Consider the following 20,033-nt stretch of genomic DNA (forward strand, 5'->3'; position numbering starts at 1 on the left):
CTCTGAGTGTAGAAGCTAAAAAGCCACAGAAACCACACCAGATAAGGAAGCATGTCACCAGACAGGAAAGCATTTTATTTAAAATTACAAACAGATCTATACTTAATCACATGGTATTTCAGTACTTACAGGCTTAAATGTTATGGACCTGTAAAATCACCATATTGTTGCACATTGTTCATGTACTGTTCATTTCAAGTGGCAAGTAAAACAACATAAATGCTTACTACAATATTCTCACAGATGTAATAGATATATAAATAGATTTTTCTTTTTAGTCAAATGTTTCAACATTTAGAGAGAAACATTAAATAATGAACAGACAAAATTACTCTAAAGAAAATACAAAATACTGTATAATGTCAGCACTTTTCTACTAGAAACAGAAAAAAGTACTATGTCCAAGTAAACAGCACACCGTATTTGGACTCTAAGTATCCAGTACCTACAGCCTACAGACATCTATTTTTGAGCTATTAGACATGACACAAACGTGTAAAAAAAAGTTACACTACAACAAGTGTCACTTCCTGGGTGTGGCCTTCTAGAGACGTGTAAAGTTCAGCACATACAGCACTATTATACAGAATCATCACAGAGCTGTGTTCAGAAATGGCTCAACTATACAACTTACTGTACATAGTGAGATACACACCACTGATTCTCACTCTAGTTACAGGTCATTAACTTTCATCAGTTATTCAACCGTATTAATGAGCTCAATGAATTTGTAATGTATTAATTAATTATAGTAATTTGTAAGCATGTTTCTGTATTAATCTAGTAATTTATTTAAACAAAATTCTTTTACAAAAAATGCTTGCACTAATTAATTTCTTTATATTCTTTTCAGGCAGTTTTGCAGATAAAATTGGGCCGATTGATGCACACATTGTCAGGACAGACACAGACACTGTTACTCTGAAATATTCATATGAGTCAAGCAGTGAACGTATTTATCTTTACTGGTACAAACAATATCCTAACAGCGCACCACAGTTTTTACTGTATAAAGGAGCAAGGTCAGTATCTGATACAAAGAGCACTCCTGAAGATCATCGATTAGAGTCAGAAACAAGCAGAAACTCTACTGAACTTACTATCAGCGGTCTAATGCTCTCAGATTCTGCTCTCTATCATTGTGGCATTGAAGTAGCAGCACAGTGATACAGAGTCAGTGAAAGGCTGTACAAAAACTTCAACATGGTATATATGAAGTTTCTAAAACCACAACAAAGACACTTCCTTTACCAACCTGTTATCAGTTAACCACAGACATCAGTTTCCTGCAGAGATATGAGAAAAAACACCAACCTCCAAGCTTTACTACGTTCATGGGAAACATAAAGAGCATCCTGTGCAGCTGGAGCAATGTATGGTATAGAAACTCAGAGCACAAGGCCCTACAGCAGATAGTGAAAACTACATGAAACATCATCAGGGTCTTTCTTACCTTAAGGATTGCTATCTATGCATGGGTTTAAACTTTATTATATAATCTGTAGGTCTCATAGCAGATTAGGGTATTTTTCAAGGCTTAATTCCACAAGGTTTAAAGTTGTAGTTTTATCAAAGTCAAAGACATAAAAGCTGGTCTGTATATCTAAAAGGTTTAAGAGGAAGTCATTCACTTAGGGAACAATGCATTTGGGAATCTGAGGCTTTAAACATTTTTCTTTTTCTGCAATGCTGCAATAAGGCATGAGATCGTAAATCAGCAAAAATATGAGAAAATAGTACTTTACCTGAATAAACAGTACATTTTTAATTTTTATAATGAATGACACAAAGCAAATTTTCATTTCAAGAAAGAAGTAAAATGACGAATTCATGGACTTTAACCTTTAGTTCTAGTGCAATTTAATTGCTGATGGAAAATATTTTTTTAGTCTTCGAGTGTTAAAAGCAGACTGAATAAGTAAAATGAGATGAAGCATAATGGTGATGATGATGAATAAATACGAGTGTGTAAAGCTAAATGTGGAGACATTACAGACACAACACTGATGTTTATTTCTAAAGTTACAACTAACAAGGTTTTCTTCCCTATGACTGATCTTGGTAAGTCATGATCATTACACATGAAGCACAATTTCCATGTGCATATTGTCATTTATGATTAAAATGTCACAATATAATTGTAATGTTTTTATAAGAAAGGTTTAGAAAGCAGCATTGCACCAGACCAAACCAGTGTATTATCAAGTGAAGGCAGCAACACCACACTGTCCTGCATATATACTGGATCAGTAGAGCCATGCTTTTCTCATGAGATGGAGCTATTTACACGTTTACCTTCACTTCATCATCAGTCTGTCAGATTAACCACACTGTAAACCCTAATAAGTTCACAGAACTCAAAAATTATTTAGTAACAGATTACAAAAAAAATTTAAGTTTAGATAAAACAAAAATTAGTTGCCTTAAATTATCTCAATGTTATCTTATAAATATTAATATTCCTCAACTTATAATTAGGAAGTAATTCACTCAAAATTTTAAATATTCCTGAACTCATATAATGTGGGAAATACACTCAAAATTTTAAATATTCTTCAGCTCAATGTGGGACATGCACTCAAAATTAATTCTAAACTGAAATACTGATGTCGGCCCACTACACAGTTATAATCATCTAGTAATGTTAGAAAACACTAAAGTGACAATTTAACAATTTTTTTTATTAAACACCGTGTGCTTTTTAAAAGGCACGAATCAAAACAGATCAGTCAAAACAAAGTGCTTGAGATAAATTAAAACAAAAGGAAATGACTTTAAAACACATTTTGTTTTTATAAAGTACATTAAGTGTTATTTTTCCATATTCTGATAGTGGTCATTGCTACAGAGGGTAGATTCAGTATTTTGGGTCTCCATCTCACACTATTCAGTAAAAATTAGGATTAAAACTCACAAAGGATTCATGATAAAATTCAATAAGATTCTAAGTATAATCTATCCTCAACAGCAATGACAACTATTAGAATGTGGAACCATTTAACACGGTTAAAATTAAACATTCAAATAAAGTGATGGTTTCTACTGTGCCGTACTTCAACTGGCAACATCAAGGTAGGGCATCAACACTACATGATAACTTTTTGGATAAAAATTCTTTGGATACTGTAGGTCTAGTGCATAGATGTACCCAAAGAGCAGAAGAAATGAGTCAGCCAGATTTGTGGGACCACTCACAAGTATTTCATCCTCCACGACAATACAGATGCTCTCAGGGCTAAAGAGGGCCTCATCAGTAGGGTCATCCGTGACGACTGTCAGGAGAGCCACCGGAGTGTCAGTGAGGTCTGGACCATCTGCTGACTATAAAACACAAATAAGACAAGAATGAGTTCAGCCCCTCAAGGATACAAATCATGCTAATGATGTCTAGACATTACTATCACTTAGCACTTAGACTGCAACTAACCTACATGTTTAAACTATTTTTAGCATACTTTTTGTTTAGTTGAATGCTTTATACTTACCTTTTCATTTATGTAATTTCTATATGTCAGTTTGCAGAATAACAACTCAAGTAAACTTCATAAACAGGTCCTGGGGGTATTCCAGAAAGGAGGTTCAACAAATTCTGAGCCTAACCCTGAACTCTGAGTTGACTTACCCTGTGAAGTGAAACTGAGTTTTCAGTTCCAGAACAGCGGATCTGAGTTAAATAAGTCAACTCTGAATAGGTTAACTCTGAGTTGAGCTCCTGCCTGACGACTAGTAAAAAGCAATCATCAATGGAGCTCCAATACTTGATTCACTATGGCAACGGGAGAAAACAGGCAGCAGCCATTTTCTGTTTTAAAGTTTTAAATGCAGTTGTCTTTTCATTTTGAATTTATCACTTTCTTTTATATTAGCCTTTGAGGAAGTGGTTGAATGTTGTTCAATGTTTTATTTTATTTTAGGCTATTTTATTTCATTTAAATCGTCTGAAAATGAAATATAAAAACAGTCTCAAGATAGCTCCTCACTTTGGTTTTATTTCACATATTAAACAAAGTAAAAGTTTATTCAGTGGATAATTTAACTTCTAGCAATTTTTACCACCAACAGATGCTGTTTAACACACATCTGTGTCCTAACATCCTGCTGAGTAGATGAACATGAAGTGGTGCTCACCTCCACCATGTCCAACAGAGGCAGAGGAGCTGGTCCTGGGTTAAGGTTTCCCTCTGGAATGGATAACTCAAGAGTTTCCCTCATCTCAGGGTTCACTCGAGTTTTCACATAACGTGCTTTCTGGAATACCCCCCTGGTTCTCCCAGAGTTTGTTGAGTGATGTCATATGTTTAAGCTGACTGAATAGCTAGGCAAAGGGATTGATAGTGAGGCCAGTACACTTACATTACAGGTCCTGAAGAACTTGAAGGCATCTTCGCACAGGTACACAGGAAGTGCACGAAGGACGAGGGCCCGTCTCATATTTACATCACGTTGTTCCTAGATGGACAAAAAAAGATCCATTACAATAGTAATTACACAAATGCAGAGCAAACACTTAAAGAACACGTCGACTTTTTGGGATTTTAGTTTATTCACTGTATCCCCCAGAGTTAGATAAGTGCACACATACCCTTTTCATCTTTGCGCGTCCCGTAACTCCGCCTGACGCACCCACCGCTAGCCTAGCTTAGCACAAAGACTGGAAGTAAATGGCTCCAGCTAACATACTGCTCTCAATAAGTGACAAAATAACGCAAACATTTTCCTATTTATATGTTGTGATTTGTATAGTCACAGCGTGTACAAATAACAAGGTCATGAGATACAGGCATCTTTTAACAGTATACATACAGGGGACTATATTCTCAGAAGGCGAAGCACTGCTACTTGGGCGGAGTGATTTGCTCGCAGCACCTGAGAAGCCCCCTGGTGAGGAGCAAAGAGTTCGCTCAGAGTTGCTCTAATCTCTCCGCCCAAGTAGCAGTGGGGTGTTGTGTTATTTATATAATAAAGATTTCTCCCCTCATGGTACAATTCCATATTCACTGATAAGTGCACTAAAGACCAGGCTCGGCTCAATCCTCATAGCAGAACTTCACAATGCCAGTGGACTCTATGAGCCTCTCTGTTCTGACTGGAATAATTACACTGCAGATGAAGAGCATTTTATTGTCTAGTAACTTCACACACACATTTGTATATAATAATATAATTCATTACAAATATGAAAATGAAAAAATTACATAAAAATTTACCTCTGAATGGAACCAACTGCTCATCCATGGTCACTTCAGGCCCAAGTTTAAAGAGCTACGGCAGGTGCTTTATTCATTTCTCCCAGAACTCTCTTATGTCTATCACCAATCTTACAGGTCTTGACTCATTGTTATCAAACTGCAACATTCTTGAAAAAGTGAGAAAGACCTTCAAAAACACTGTGACATGAAAATTGCTCTTCCACTCTCTGTATCACGTGCCAGGATTAGCAGCCCTGAGTGCATACATAGGCTGGTGTAATGACCATAAAAAATGCTGAGACAATATTTTGGGCATGGAAAACAGCATATCTTGTTGTCCCTTGGGTCGTCATCATGACATTTTCTGCCTCCATTCTGCCCTGGTTGCCTTACGGTAAAGAAGACCATGATATTTTGCTGTTCTTTGACAAAAAAAAAGTTTCTTTGTCAGCTTGGGGGATTTCTTGTTCATCTGAAGATGAGGAATCATTCATTGGTTTGTACTCTTCCCCATCTTCTTCCTCCAGGAGACCTGAAGTAATCAGATCTGCAACTTACTGGGCACTGATACGAACACTCATGACTTTGGCAAAAAGACAGCTAGGATACTGCAATGTACAGCACCTATATAATCATTCCTTGTTAGTAAATAATGCTTTCTATACATGTTTATTTTGTCTGAACTTATTTTTATTTTTTGTCTGAGCTTGAGTCATGTGTGGGGTCATGGATTGAAGATGAGAGAGAGAGATCAATCAGTAGCACACAATCTTAGTTTCCTATTGTGTTGGAGTGTGAATATGTGAGACAGTGTGTTTCTGTGATGTGTCTGTAGTTTTTGTGGTGTATAAATGGTTTTATAGCTGGCAGATCAAAACCGAGTGTGTTCATGCACAACAATATGTTTTATTTGTTTCTTAAAAAGCTAAGACTAAAATTAAATGCAATTTAGCGGCCAAGACTCAGATGCAGACCCAGTGCTAGCTTATCACACCCCACTCTAGCACAGACTCGGGGAACAGTTAGGAAGCTTAATCAGTGCCTTAAAGTTATACTGGCATTTGTACACCTGCTTAAACCAGGTGTACAAAGCAGGTGTAATTGTAGAACCTGCTTAAGTGCATTTGCTTTAGGAAGTGTGCAAGGTACAGTCTTTGTATACAGGCCCATCCTGACCCTGGGTTTACATACAGGTAGTATGGCACAATGTTTTTTCCAACCGAAATATCGGTCACACCTCACAAAAGGAAGAAGCTCTTCAACGTTTTTTTTTCCAGAAAGCCAGAGTGGACTGTGACTAAAGAGACTGCTGTTGTGTACCATTTGAAACCAAAGTCAACACTTCACAAACACCAGTACCTGACCTTATTAATGCTTTGGTGCCTGAATGGTTCAAGCTAATCCCAAAGTGCATAAAGAAGCTAAAGTTCTCATCCAAAGTAAAACACAAGGAACACATCACAAATAAATGAGCTCTAGGCTGCAGACTTTCCCTCCACTGGTGGCCAATATGCACTTGAGGTGATGATGTACATAAACCTGCAGATGGCAGTAAATGACATGAAAAGAGACAAGAAGTGAACTTGACTGGACCTGGACACAAGAGAAACATGTGAAGCATAGCCATGAACATTAAAGCTGAACAAAACTCTATCTGCTCTGACCCACTAAGTGTGAGCTGTGAGTTTACTCATGCCCCTTTCCCACCAAGGCAGTTTGAGTGCTGGTTCTGAGCCAGAGACTAATTTAGAACCAGTTCTTTCTTTTTCGACAGCCAAAGTACCGACTCTGAACCAGGAAAAGTGGTTCTTAAGTAGCACCAAAACCTTGCTGGTCTAGACTTAAGAACCTCTTGTGTCAGGGGCTGTGGGTGGGGCTACTGTTAGCGCATTTGATAATGTACCTTAAGTATACTAATGTTTAATACACTTTTACTTTACCGCGATATGATCAATTATCAGCACACATGAAAGTAGGTAGCTACATGCTAAGGCTAACTTTTTTCTGTGTTCATGATAAAATAATGTTATGTACTTTCTCGATTACAACCTCCGTTTATACAAATTACATGGAGCTGCACGTACACGTTGGATTCAACGCTTTTGGATGCCAGCGTAGGTTCACAAATCCATGAGCATTTAACAGTAAAGCAACATCCGCCATTGTTGTTGTGTTTGTGTTTGCCGCTGCTGCGCTAAAGTTGCTGGGAAACGTGACACGTATACAGTGATGTAACACTCGGCTCTGTGATAGCTCTCTAGCCGATGGAAAGGCAAACTGGTTTTTAGAAAGTTCGCCAGTGGAACCAACTTTAAACCAGCACTAGCTCTGAACCAGCACCCGGTTCTTTTTGGTGGAAATGGGATATTAGTCAACACCGCTTTCTGACACTCTGATGTCTACGATTCAAAGCTATTCAGACAATAATAGCTCCATAACAAGATCTGGTTGAATTGGTTGTCCAAACTCTCACTGTGCTGCCACATGTTCACTCACTCTGCAAAATTAAAGCCACTTCTCATAGACAATAGTGGCAGGTCTGATGGTTTACTTACCTCATGGTGACTTATTAAATGACAGCGTTAAGTTTACATGCAAGAATTTTATACTTTTCTAGGAATAAAAAATGTGAATATTGTTATTACATATTTTCTTTTTTGTAAGTAGCTGATTTGATTTTGCTACATCTGTAGAACTAAAACATGTTTAAGAGATGAAGTCAGATTCAGTGGGTTGATCAGCAACAATAGAATAGTTCTGTGTTTTATTGGTGACTCAGTTCACTGTCACTGATACTGTGAAGTGATGATCTGTACAAAGTTACACTACAACAGTGTCACTTCCTGGGTGTGGCCTTCTAGAGACGTGTAAAGTTCAGCACATACAGCACTATTATACAGAATCATCACAGAGCTGTGTTCAGAAATGGCTCAACTATACAACTTACTGTACATAGTGAGATACACACCACTGATTCTCTATCTAGTTACAGGTCATAAACTTTCATCAGTTTATCAACTGAATTAATTATTACAATGATATTTATTCAGTTAATTGATTGCATTACTCAATAACCAGGTTATATTAATCTAGTCATATCTTAAGTTAATATTTGTCAAATAAAAATATTTCACTGATTATATGTTCTTTTTTATTCCAGCCAGTTTTGCAGATAAAATTGGACCAAAGGATGAAGATGCCAACATTGTGGGGAATGAAACAGATTCTGTTACTCTGAAATGTTCATATGAGTCAAGCAGTGAATATGTTTGGCTTTACTGGTACAAACAATATCCTAACAGCGCACCACAGTTTTTACTGTTTAAAGGTGCAAGGTCAAATAGTTATGCAAGCACTCCTACTGACACCCGATTAGAGACAAGAACAAGCAGAGACTCTACTGAACTTACTATCAGAGGTCTAAAGCTCTCAGATTCTGCTCTCTATCATTGTGCTCTTGTAGTAACACAGTGATACAGAGTCAGTGAAAGGCTTTACAAAAACTTATAAAACCACATCAAAGATCCTCCCTTTACCAACCTGTTATCAGTTAACCACAGACACAAACGATTATTGTGGTAATTTTGTGGTATAAATGAATAAAGAAGCAAACAAGCAAACACTCCACAGTGTGTTACAGGTGCACAGGACATGAAATTAAGTTTATTGTACTTTTCCTGACAGTTTTGTCCATGATACACTGTAATCAATAGTCATTTAAAATTTACTGATTAATTAAATGGTGCATTCATTTAGTCATTCAGTCTTGTGTGTGTTATGCATGTATGTACAGCTGCATGTTACTTTGTAGGATTATGAATTAGAGCAATGTACATCTACAAACCTCTTAGAACAGATGTTTGTAAAATGGATAAATAAAGAAACTCCTCTAGAGAATAGAAAGTTCAGTAGAAAGTTTGTTGTCACTTTAACTGCGTTTACATTTGATTGCTAAATGTCAATGTTTCTGTTACTGAATCTATTCTAAAACGTGAGATTACGGATGTCTCTGATGTTTGAGTTAACTCTTCTATGTGATTACAAATTTATACAGAAATGAGGCTACACATCTAATATGTTTAAGATAAAGCAACTTAAGGAAAAATACTTGTATGTCTTTTGACAATTTTCTTTGTTTACCATGACACAGTTCACCAATTTCCAACAAACAGTAGCACTAATTCAGCTCTTATAGCCAGCAATGAATAAAGTGTTAGGGTTTAACAGAAATCAGACAATAGTATGATGATAAAGGTGACTTTATGATCCAGCTGAAAAGACAGAGCTCTATGCTGAGACATTGTGGCTTTGGTCTAGTAGAATGCCTACACTATGGTAATGCTCAGTACATGCTGATTTGTATTTATCAAGAAATCTGTGAACAAAGGTATCTTGTCCAGCATTTTAATCCTTTGAACATAAACACAGTAGAATTGAGTTTAAAGTGATGTTTTGTTAAAATATGCTTCCAGTGTTCAGTGTGTACAAATGTTTTTTTAGACAACTAAAATGACCTTCAGCAGAAGATGGAGGAATTCATATAATGTGTGGATATCTAGAAGCAGTCAAGTGGAAGAAAAAGCCAAACAGCAGGTGAACAAAGGATACAGGAGAGGAGGATGAAAGATGTACAAAACAGGTGATAGCATGGTTTAAGTACAGTGTACAGAGAATTCTATGCTAGCTCTCTAATAACAGGTTACTATTACTGTACTGTTTATTCCAGTTTTAATTATTACTGTTAATTATGTGTGGATGCTGTTTAAAAAAACTGCCATGTCGATGGTACTGAATCTCTAAATTACGTGACACAAGAGAAGTTCACTCTGTTAGTCATAAAGACAGTGACCCATTTAAATGTAGCCTCAGATACTACAGAAAAGAGAACATATCAATAAATGTAAATAAAACAAATTAACAGCATTTCATGCTGCCCTTATCCCTGAGTAGAGGAACGTTTCCCACTTATGATTTAGAAACATTCTTTGCATTGGTAAGCAGACTGTAATAACAGAGGAATTTACAATAGGTTCATGGCCAGCAGGGTGGTTGTATGTGTGGGCTGGTGGTATATTGCTCTTGCTGTTAGTGTAAGCCTGCAGTAACACAAGAAAGAGATAACAAAAGTTTATGCAATGTTCTTAATTATACATCACTTTTATTTTGCAAGTCACAGTTTAGAATTGTAGAAGCTTTATATGTTTTAATACTGTTGCTGCTGCAGATTACTGTTAGCCGTGGATAGTGTCTTTTGTACTGAAATATAACTCATTGGATTTATTCAGTTCAGTTATGGACATTGGTTACACACAATGTTTGCTTCAGAAACAATTTACTGGTATATTTATATTCAGTCAGCACAAGTACTTTGTGTACATACAAAGTTATTAAAATTTTATTCCAACCTAATCTGATCCCATTTATTCCAATCATTTGTTATTTAAAATATTCTAATGTTTTCATAATTGTAAAATAAATAATGCTATTAAATTAGTGATGTTACCAAGGACAGCGAAGCTCCGAGGCGTGTGTCAAAAAAATGAACCGATTTTCACTGAAACTTTGTATCGAAGCTTGATTCGTTCTGGCAAAATCACCTGACCATTGACGTCTGACGCTTCGTTATCTGATCGTGCGCGACACACGGCATGCCCTCGTGGGTTGTATTGAGTATTGCGTTACACGGAATCTATTACTGTATAGCGAGTTTAGGAGAGCTTATTGGTTCGAGTTGTCAATAAAGCCTGTTACAAAAAGATTGAGTTCTGAAATGTGGGAACACTTTCATTTGATTTCACCCAATAAGGTGGATATATATGGTTTTGTAGTAAAGCCTATATTTATAACTTAAATCTCACTCATCATTGGGCAATTATACGATTCAATGTAAAAAAAAAGCCTTTTGTGCACCGCTTAATAGCATGCTCTTTTTTAATTGGTTCACACTTTATACTTTTGAGACAAAGTCTATTTCATTGACAGTAAAGAACAACTTGCTATGGTGTTGCTGGGAGTAGGAAAATTTCCTGCTTCACATACAGCAGCAAACATTGCTGCAGTGAACACATCTCTCATTGAGGAATGGGGGATTCAGTCTAAAATTAGATGTCTTGTCACTGATGCAGCTGCTAATATGATAGCATGTGCCAACAATTACAGCTAAGGAGTACCATTTGCATAGCTCATGCTCTAAACCTTGTTGTTAAAGCAATTGACTTCCCAGGGCTTGAAGACATCAGGAGCAAGGCAAGGAAGATTGTTGCTCATTTTCGATCAAGCACTGTTGCAAAGGAGCAACTTGTCAATTTCCAGCAACAGACGGGCAAACCCTCATAAATTACAGCAATAAGTAGAGATGCACTGGAACAGCACATATACTGTGCAGACTTTATGAACAGCGTGAACCAGTTGGTGGTGCACTGGTGTCCCTGAGGACAGATTTGGCTCCTCTATCCTCAGCAGAGTAGCACACAATGTGGGAGTGCCTTGGTGTACTGTCTCCACTAAACTCCACTGAACTTTCTGCAGAAAAAAAACTGTCTGGCTCCAAGGTCATGCCCCTCATTCGCATGTTGAGGCATGCTATATCTACAAAGCAGCAAGTGGTGACTAATGAGAAGGCAGCACAGCTCTGCACCAACCTCATCACACTAATGTCTGAGAGGTTGGCTCATTATGAAACAGCAAGCCAAATAACCCAACGCCACTCTCCTGGATCCATGTTTTAAAACCATTGGGTTTTGCAATCCATCCAATGCCCAGAATGCTATCAAAAGGCTTACAGCTGAGTGTGCAACAAAGGTAAGGGAAACAGCATCTGAGCAGCTGCAGGCACCTCAGGTAGGACATAAAGTCTATAATTGGCCCATTGTATTTTACTGCACATATAAAATCTTGTAAATTTTTCCACTTTTCAGGGACAGGACTGTGGGATCATCTTGATCAACGGGTGATGGAAACAAGAAAGGTGAAGAGTGCCACTGCCAATGCAACCATTGAGGTCCATGACTACCTGAGTGAACCCAACATCCCCCGCTCTGAAAATCCACTTCAGTTTTGACACAAGCAAATTTACCCTTCCATGTATACATGCTGGCCCTGAGCTTTTTGTGTTCTCCTGCCTCTTCTGTACCCTGTGAACGGGTATTTTCTAAGGCTGGCGAAGTGGTCAGCAAGAAGAGAAATAAGCTCAGACCCAGCATTGTGGAGAAAATCCTGTTCCTAAATAAAACCACAGGTTACCCATAAATCACTACAATTAATTCCCCCAAGCTTATAGCAACATTCATTTCCATCCCACAATATATGCATTTCTTTAAGCAATATCTCACTCATTTTCATCGGTCATTTACACTTTAAGCATCACCCATTCAAGAGCACTTACAATGTCCATTTCACGAGCTGACACTTACAAATAAGACTCTGTGTCTATATAGTCATGCTGAACAGGTGGACACCTGATTGCTGACTGCTTATCTTTAATAAAACATAATTAAGCACAAAGCATCCATCTAGCCTACAGTACAGTAGTCTGTAAGACAGATTTATAAATCATGTAAAAGTGTCTGCACTTATGTACCTTCAACATTCATGAGTTTGATTCTTTTATAAAAACAGTAAAAATGTCCACATTCACCATACAAAAAGTGATCTTTATTACATTTTTGTTTGGAGTTACCATACATATGCAATGGAACATGCTTTGGTCATGTATTTAATATATTGATTAATTTACTTATTAATCTATCCTTAATTTGTTAATCCATTAATTTTTGCTTCTAAAATTAACACGTTGTTTGGTTGTGGAACATTGTGTGATCGCGCTTTCACCAGCAGAGGTCCTCATCGAGCTCTGATTTGAAAAGCTTCGAGTAATGAACCTTATTCCGATACAATTGGGTTGAAAGCTTCACTGCTTTAAGAAAGCTTCACTTCACCATCACTACAAAACGTACAGAGGGTGGCACGCGCTCCTAAACTAGTGTGTCTAATACAGTAATGATTTCCTACGTGTTGCACAATGTAGGTCACGTGACGTACTTACCTGTCCATTTTCCCCAATATAAACAAAGTCACAAACACAGGGCGAATGAACACTAACGTACAGACGCAGAACGAGTGACTAACAAACTGGGTTAACGAACAGTCTGATATACAAACGGAAAAACACCACAACAAGCAAATCAGCACACAGGTTATCAAACGCGGCTCAAGTTCAACAGAAACACGAGCGAACTCCATGAATGAATGGTGGTGGGTTTAAATAGGCGGGATCGGGTGTTGATTGGGGGATCGAAGAGTGATGTCACACAGGATAATCAAGATTGACAGGAAAGATGTCCAATGGCAGGGATATGAGGAGACAGCGGAGAAAAGGGAGAGGGAAAGAAAAAAAAACAGAACTTACAAACACAGCACGTAACATGATCAGATAAAGTTTGTTAATTAAATGAGATTTTTCATTTCAGTTAAAACTTTCACAAAGCTTCTGCAGTAGGCTACAGACTGTAATATCTCCTGTGTGCCTTTTAGATCATGAACATACACTGATATAGAGCATGAATACAGTAGGTTGTAGCTTCGCAATGAAATACTACTACTACTACTACTACTACTAATAATAATAATAATAATAATAATAATTTTAAATAATTCATTAATAATAATAGCTTTATTATTTTTCCTTTTGATATATTTTATTAATGCTTGTTATCAACAATTATGAACCTGTGCACACGTCATATCCGTCGTGTTTATTTATGTTTAAACTGCCTCTATTATGATGCCGCGTTCCATCGAATCATTTTAAATCCAAACACAACACTGAGCTGAACGGAGCAACATTGAATATCTGCACTAAAATAAAGAGATTTTAGAAGAAAACTCCATGGATTTCCGCGCTCCTCCCGACCAAACTCAGTCAGCTCACGGTAAGAGAATGTGACTTTAATGTCATAGTGTTTTTACAATAAAGCAGGTTTAAATTACACCGTGTTACAGTCTAATGTTTTCTATCTAAACGAGATCCTCTTTTGACGTGAATTAGCACAATGCTACTTACTGTGCTAGCGAACTTGGACACAGGTATAAATGACAGTAAAAATACTGAACCGAATCGATGAGCTTGACTTAAGAATCGATTTTAATTTCACAATAAAATATTTCCTCTGTTGTTTGGTGACTTTTCACAATCCTCACTACAGGTTTTACAGTAAAGCAGGTGTAACATAGTGATTAGACACATACATGATTAGCTCCGGACTTTTAGTTACAATGTGTTTTCTACCTGTAGAATGTAGCTAATCATTTCATTTACACAACAGCACAGTGAGGGTCATATTGTATTTAAGGGTTAATAGGAAACATTACAGGCTTTTATTTAATTATAGTTTATTAATATTCTCTCTCTCTCTCTCTCTCTCTCTCTCTCTCTCTCTCTCTCTCTCTCTCTCCCCAAAATAATACAATTTTAAGTTAAAATACATTGTTTTTCTGTCTACAGGCTCCTTCATCTCCCAGTCTGACGTACTGAACAGTGCTGCAACTAAACAGATTTAAACACACACCAATAACACAAGGTTTTTGCTTAATATTGCAATATATTATAATATATTACCTACATCTTTGATGTTTAATTAATTTAATTTTATTTTTTTCTACCACCAATTCTACTTCTAATTACTACAATAATAATAATCTTTTACTTTCCCAGTCTGCTGTTCCTGCACCAGCTCGGAAGCCGCTGACTATCTACATGTTGGAGTCAGCTGATCTGGACGAACAGATCAGGATGCTGCGTGAGTCTCACAGTCATATACAAACTTACACACAAATACAGCTCAAATACACTTCCTCACAACATAAGAAGTGTTTTCTTAAATACAACAGTGTCTACAGTCTACTTTACACTCCTCTTGCTTTTGGAATATGGAGCCAAACAAAAGACAAAGCAGCATGTCTCCATCACACTCATCTATCTCTCTCTCTTTCTGTCTCTCTGTCTCTCTGCAGATGAGTACATTTTTCCCCTAGTGGAGAAAATCCACCCGACTGGGGCCAAACATATTACAAATATATTATTATATAATTATAACATATAACAAACTTATTCAATCATACCTTGTGCTCTCACCAAAATGAAGCCAGCCAATGAGCGGTTAACGCTCAGTTCCTGTCCCGAGCACAGATAAAATTGGAGGGTTGAGTCAGGAAGGGCATCAGACATAAAACTTGTGCCAAATCAAAGCATGTGGATCGGACGATCCGCTGTGGCGACCCCGAACAGGGAGCAGCCAAAGGACAACAACATGCTTATTCAATCATCATACACAAATCAAATAAATGAAACACTGTAATTTACTATCATATTCATATGTGTGTGCAGGTCGAGCAGATTGCTGCTGTGCTTCAGGCGAGGGAAGCTGGCCAGGATGTGGTAAGTACTCTGATGCACACAATAATTCTCAGACAAAGGCTACACAATTTTATTCTGCAGTCATTACACACTTTGCAATGATTGAATTTCTTCAATCTGCTCAATAGAAATCTGCTGAATAGAATACATGTGGAATGACAATTTTGGAATATCATAATTATTAAGACCAGAGCAATAATAGTATAATATTGTTATAACGTAATAAACTGTAATTAAAATTAAATTGGTAATTATCATTATATATAAAAGAAATATAACATTATAATCAGTGCATGTCTACTTTTCTTTTTTCAGCATTTTCCTTCACTCAAGAAGAAGAAGAGGACGAGGAGAAAGAAGAACATCTAATATTTTCAATAAACTGTATATATTGTAAATATTGTATATTATATTTTATGTTAATTTATATGTAATGTTTTAATATTAAAAACTTTGAATTAAAATATTAATGACTGTTTATTTAATGATAGTAATTATGTAAGGGAAAATTCAGACAATTTTTATACTTTTTTTCCTGAATAATGTTAATCTCCAATTAATGCAACAAAATAAAAACTTATTTTTGTAATGAGAAGTGTTGAGAAAAATCTGAGAGAAGGAGAGTGTGTGATAAAGTGTAAAAATATAATAACTAAATCTAACTACCTGAATCTAAATTGTATTAAACTCAGACTTTATAGCACATAATCAGTTAAGCCTAAGTACCTTAGCTGTAGTAGATAAGCTAATTAAAATGAAATAATCACTCAGAGAAACATGGATCAAAAGAAGTTTATTGATGAAAGGCCTAGTCAATATAAGTATAAGAACATCCTGGAGAGGGAGAAGTAGGTGGGAGACGAGGAGGCATAAGGAAAGCTGCCTAAAATGGTGAAGATGCCAGGAGTGCTGGGAAGCTTGGGATGACAGAACTACTTTATATAGAAGCAAAAAGATGAGAAGGTTGAGGACAAATAATCCACGGAGACTGTTGTTAAAATCCACACTCGTGTTCTCTTGGAGTCCAGAGAGGACTGTGCAAGTTTCAGGAAATGTCAGGCTTAAGTATATATATAAAAACTCAGAAACAAGGTTGAAAATATTGGGAAATCAGAAATCATAAATCCATAAAAGGAATAAATAAAAAGGCAGTACGAGCTGAAAACTCAAAAATAATAGGAAATTAGGAGGAGCTATGTAAAATAGATAGGAGTCGACTCGACTGCACCACGCTTGGACGATAGGATTGGCATTACGTATGGAAAAGGATCATTATTACGCATATGCGTTTCGCATTTACAGACTTTTTTATTGCTTTTGGAAGTAGGACTGCATCCTGGAGGTCAGCTATCAGGCTATAATGAGTGAAAGGAGGCCAAAAACGCCTGATGTTACCACAATGTACCAAAGTCATGTGTGAAGTCGAAGGCGTACCTGAAATCAGTGTATACAGTCACAGTCTCAACCTCTGCCAACTTGCAGGCTTCTATAAGGGCAGTAAGTTCTGCTGCCTCTGCTGAGTAATGAGATGAGAGCTTACCTGAAAGTAAAATTTCATTCTGGTTAAATGAAAGTGTGTTCCATTTGTGGTGGCACATCCGATGGGGGGATGGGTGAATAATGGACAACTAATAGGTCTGTCATTTTTGGATGCGGAGCCATGCTCAACGTTACAAAGAACAAAGTGCACACTACTTCACACACTCTACACACTCCACACTGGCGCATTTTCTTAAAGCAACACTACACAGACTGTTCAGTGTATGACATCTAATTACCACATGAGCAGACAGTTTGATCGGCTGTATAATCGCTCTCACAGTACTTTGATGTTATATACAAATCAGTGTTGACAGCGCCACCTTGAGATGAACACACCTAATGTCTGTTAGGGTGGCTGAGTGGGGGAAGAATAAGGTGTAACACAAGCATTTACTTGTACGATGGACCGTCGTTGTAAAAAGCACAAATGTGCTGTTTGTAATATATTTTATCTTAAAAATGTATTTGTTTTTGCAGAGATCAATGCCCTGATGTCGAAGGTCAACCAGCAAGAAGCTGAGAAGGCACTGTCAAAATGGTTCACCGGGGCAAGAGACAGAGGAGGACAGAGGGCATCAAGAATGCACCAAAGGATGTCTGTTTAAGGTTTTCTGAAAGGTTATAAGTGGAGTTGTTGCTTCTTACTGTGGTAGTTCTTTTATTTTGTTCTCACTTTAATTTGCCAACTTGTATTTAATCTAACTCTAAATGTAATTTTTTTCCAAATACACTTTTTTGTATTTTTTTCCAATACACTTCTTAATGAAGCATACGTATTTAAAGCTTTTCAAAACACTCTAGACTGCTTTTAAACGATGTAAATATTAGAATGTTGTACATAACATATTTCCAATACTTCATCACATGAGTGAATAGAAGCTACAAAAAATAAATTACTTTGTTGAATAAATCATTTAGTATATTTCATGCATCAGGGTTCACATTTCTGTGCATTGTTTCATACATACACCTTTAAGATATTCTTAAAATTTATTGCAAAGTTGACTTAAAATATTACTTGTCAAAGTACCACTAAGTTTATATTTAAATCTAAAAAGAATTATCAATACATACAATGTTTTTCTTAAAATTTCTTAAAATTGTTAAATTCATAAAAATATCACATTGCATTTAATATAATAAATGCCTCTGCAATTGTCTTCACGATAAGTCATTGGTGGGCAGAGTGAAGAAAGTAGCAGCCTGAATAAATAGAAAACACACACACTATTAGCACAGGTGGTGTTAATGATGGAGGATCATCTAATCTGACTTAACTGTAGAATAATACTTTCTGTATAACCTGACCTGCATTTCATCTTCTGCATCCAATACAGTGCTCAGGCTCATGTGATTTTTACTACACTAGACGCTAGACAACTCAGGCAAGCACATTGTGTTTGTACGATATATAATAGAATTATATTGACTGATATTATGATATATGTCATCTTAATTTATATTTCCTAGAAATCTATATTTAGGAAAAAATTAGATAGATAAATAGATAGATACCTGTTACCTATTATCTGTCAACACTGAAATTGTGTAACAATGGACTGGGCTACATCCCAAATTGCATGCAAGTATACATCATACTAATGCCCAATACTATTGTATTTACTACAGCAGCATGCAACCGGGCTGTAAGTAATTAAACTATCTTTAACTATTCATCGTGAGTCTCTTTACGTTGACCAGAAGCTCTGTATTGGCCCGTTTGCCCGTCATTCAAAACTATTGAATAAGCGCGCACTTGGATTTATCCAATCAGAGTGAAACAAGAGACTACGACAATCAGAAAGTGAATTCCTGCTGTGTAGTAAATTGTAGGTCAACATAGTGTCAGGACTCGTGTGTCAATGATGTTGTTATTTGTGAACAAGCTCCGTTTTTACTTTCCGGTTGTTAGCGCGAGTTGAGTGACGCGATTGATAAACTGTCCAATCCGCGGAGGGTTTGTATACTGTATCTCTGGCCCGTAGCCTAATGGTTAGCATGTTCGTCTATGAGTTCTGGCCCATAGACACCCCGGGTTCAAAGCCCGTGCGTGACTCTGAAAGAGGCTGTTATTATATCCGCTCAGCAGCTGTTGTTGAAAGTAAAGTAAGAGCAAGTGACAGGTTTTGTAAAAGTTTAACATCTTCGAATATCTCTTATCTTCATCTCTTATAGCTTCGTAGCCACGATTTTTCTTGTGTGTGAATATTTTTATTTATTTGTTTTTTTTTGATGGGTTTATTAATCATGACTTTATTGTGTTATTTATAATCATATTAATACATGAATACATATATAGATGAATCTGTACATTTATTCATTATTCATTATTAATGTAAAAGTATCCTTTTGTTTTTGAAAAAAGATGGAAAAAACAGTGACAAAAATACGAGATTTTATAAGATTTTTGTTAAGACTTACAAATGTATTTATTTATTTATTGGTGTTTTGTTCTATTAATTATTTGTTTTCACACATTTATTTCACATTTCTATAAAATTGCATATTTTTGCATGTTTTCCTCTTTCTTCTATTCATTTATCTATATGTTTGTTTGTTTTTTCTTTGTTTGCAGTTGATATGAAAAATAGTAGTAAGTCATTGCTTCTTCCTGTCTGTGGCTCACGAAAGTCATTTTTTACATCTAAACTTTAGGCTTTTCTTAAATTCTCAGGTATCATGACAGAAATACCCCAAAGTGCCATACAATTACAGGAATAATGATATTAAAAGTTAATTATTTGATGAGCAGTTATTGTTTATTGTGATTGAGATTTAACACGTGTTTCTTTGCAGGTTTACTTTGGTCTTGAGTCCTGAATAATAAGAATGTCCACTAAATCTGCAGAACTACTATAAGACATTTACACTATAATTATCTATGACAT

The 20,033-nt window shown here is 36.4% G+C and overlaps 1 long non-coding RNA gene across 1 annotated transcript; it reads left to right on the forward strand.

Moving 5' to 3' along the window:
• Positions 1-13,584: 13,584 nt before the first annotated feature.
• Positions 13,585-16,000, forward strand: LOC132847890 (uncharacterized). The gene is made up of 5 exons (XR_009648671.1): positions 13,585-14,119; positions 14,692-14,767; positions 14,902-14,986; positions 15,574-15,624; positions 15,919-16,000. It is a non-coding gene; the product is annotated as an uncharacterized LOC132847890 (long non-coding RNA).
• The last annotated feature ends 4,033 nt before the right edge of the window (positions 16,001-20,033 follow it).

The sequence above is a fragment of the Tachysurus vachellii genome, chromosome 7 (assembly GCF_030014155.1).
Source record: "Tachysurus vachellii isolate PV-2020 chromosome 7, HZAU_Pvac_v1, whole genome shotgun sequence".
Classification (NCBI taxonomy): Eukaryota; Metazoa; Chordata; class Actinopteri; order Siluriformes; family Bagridae; genus Tachysurus; species Tachysurus vachellii.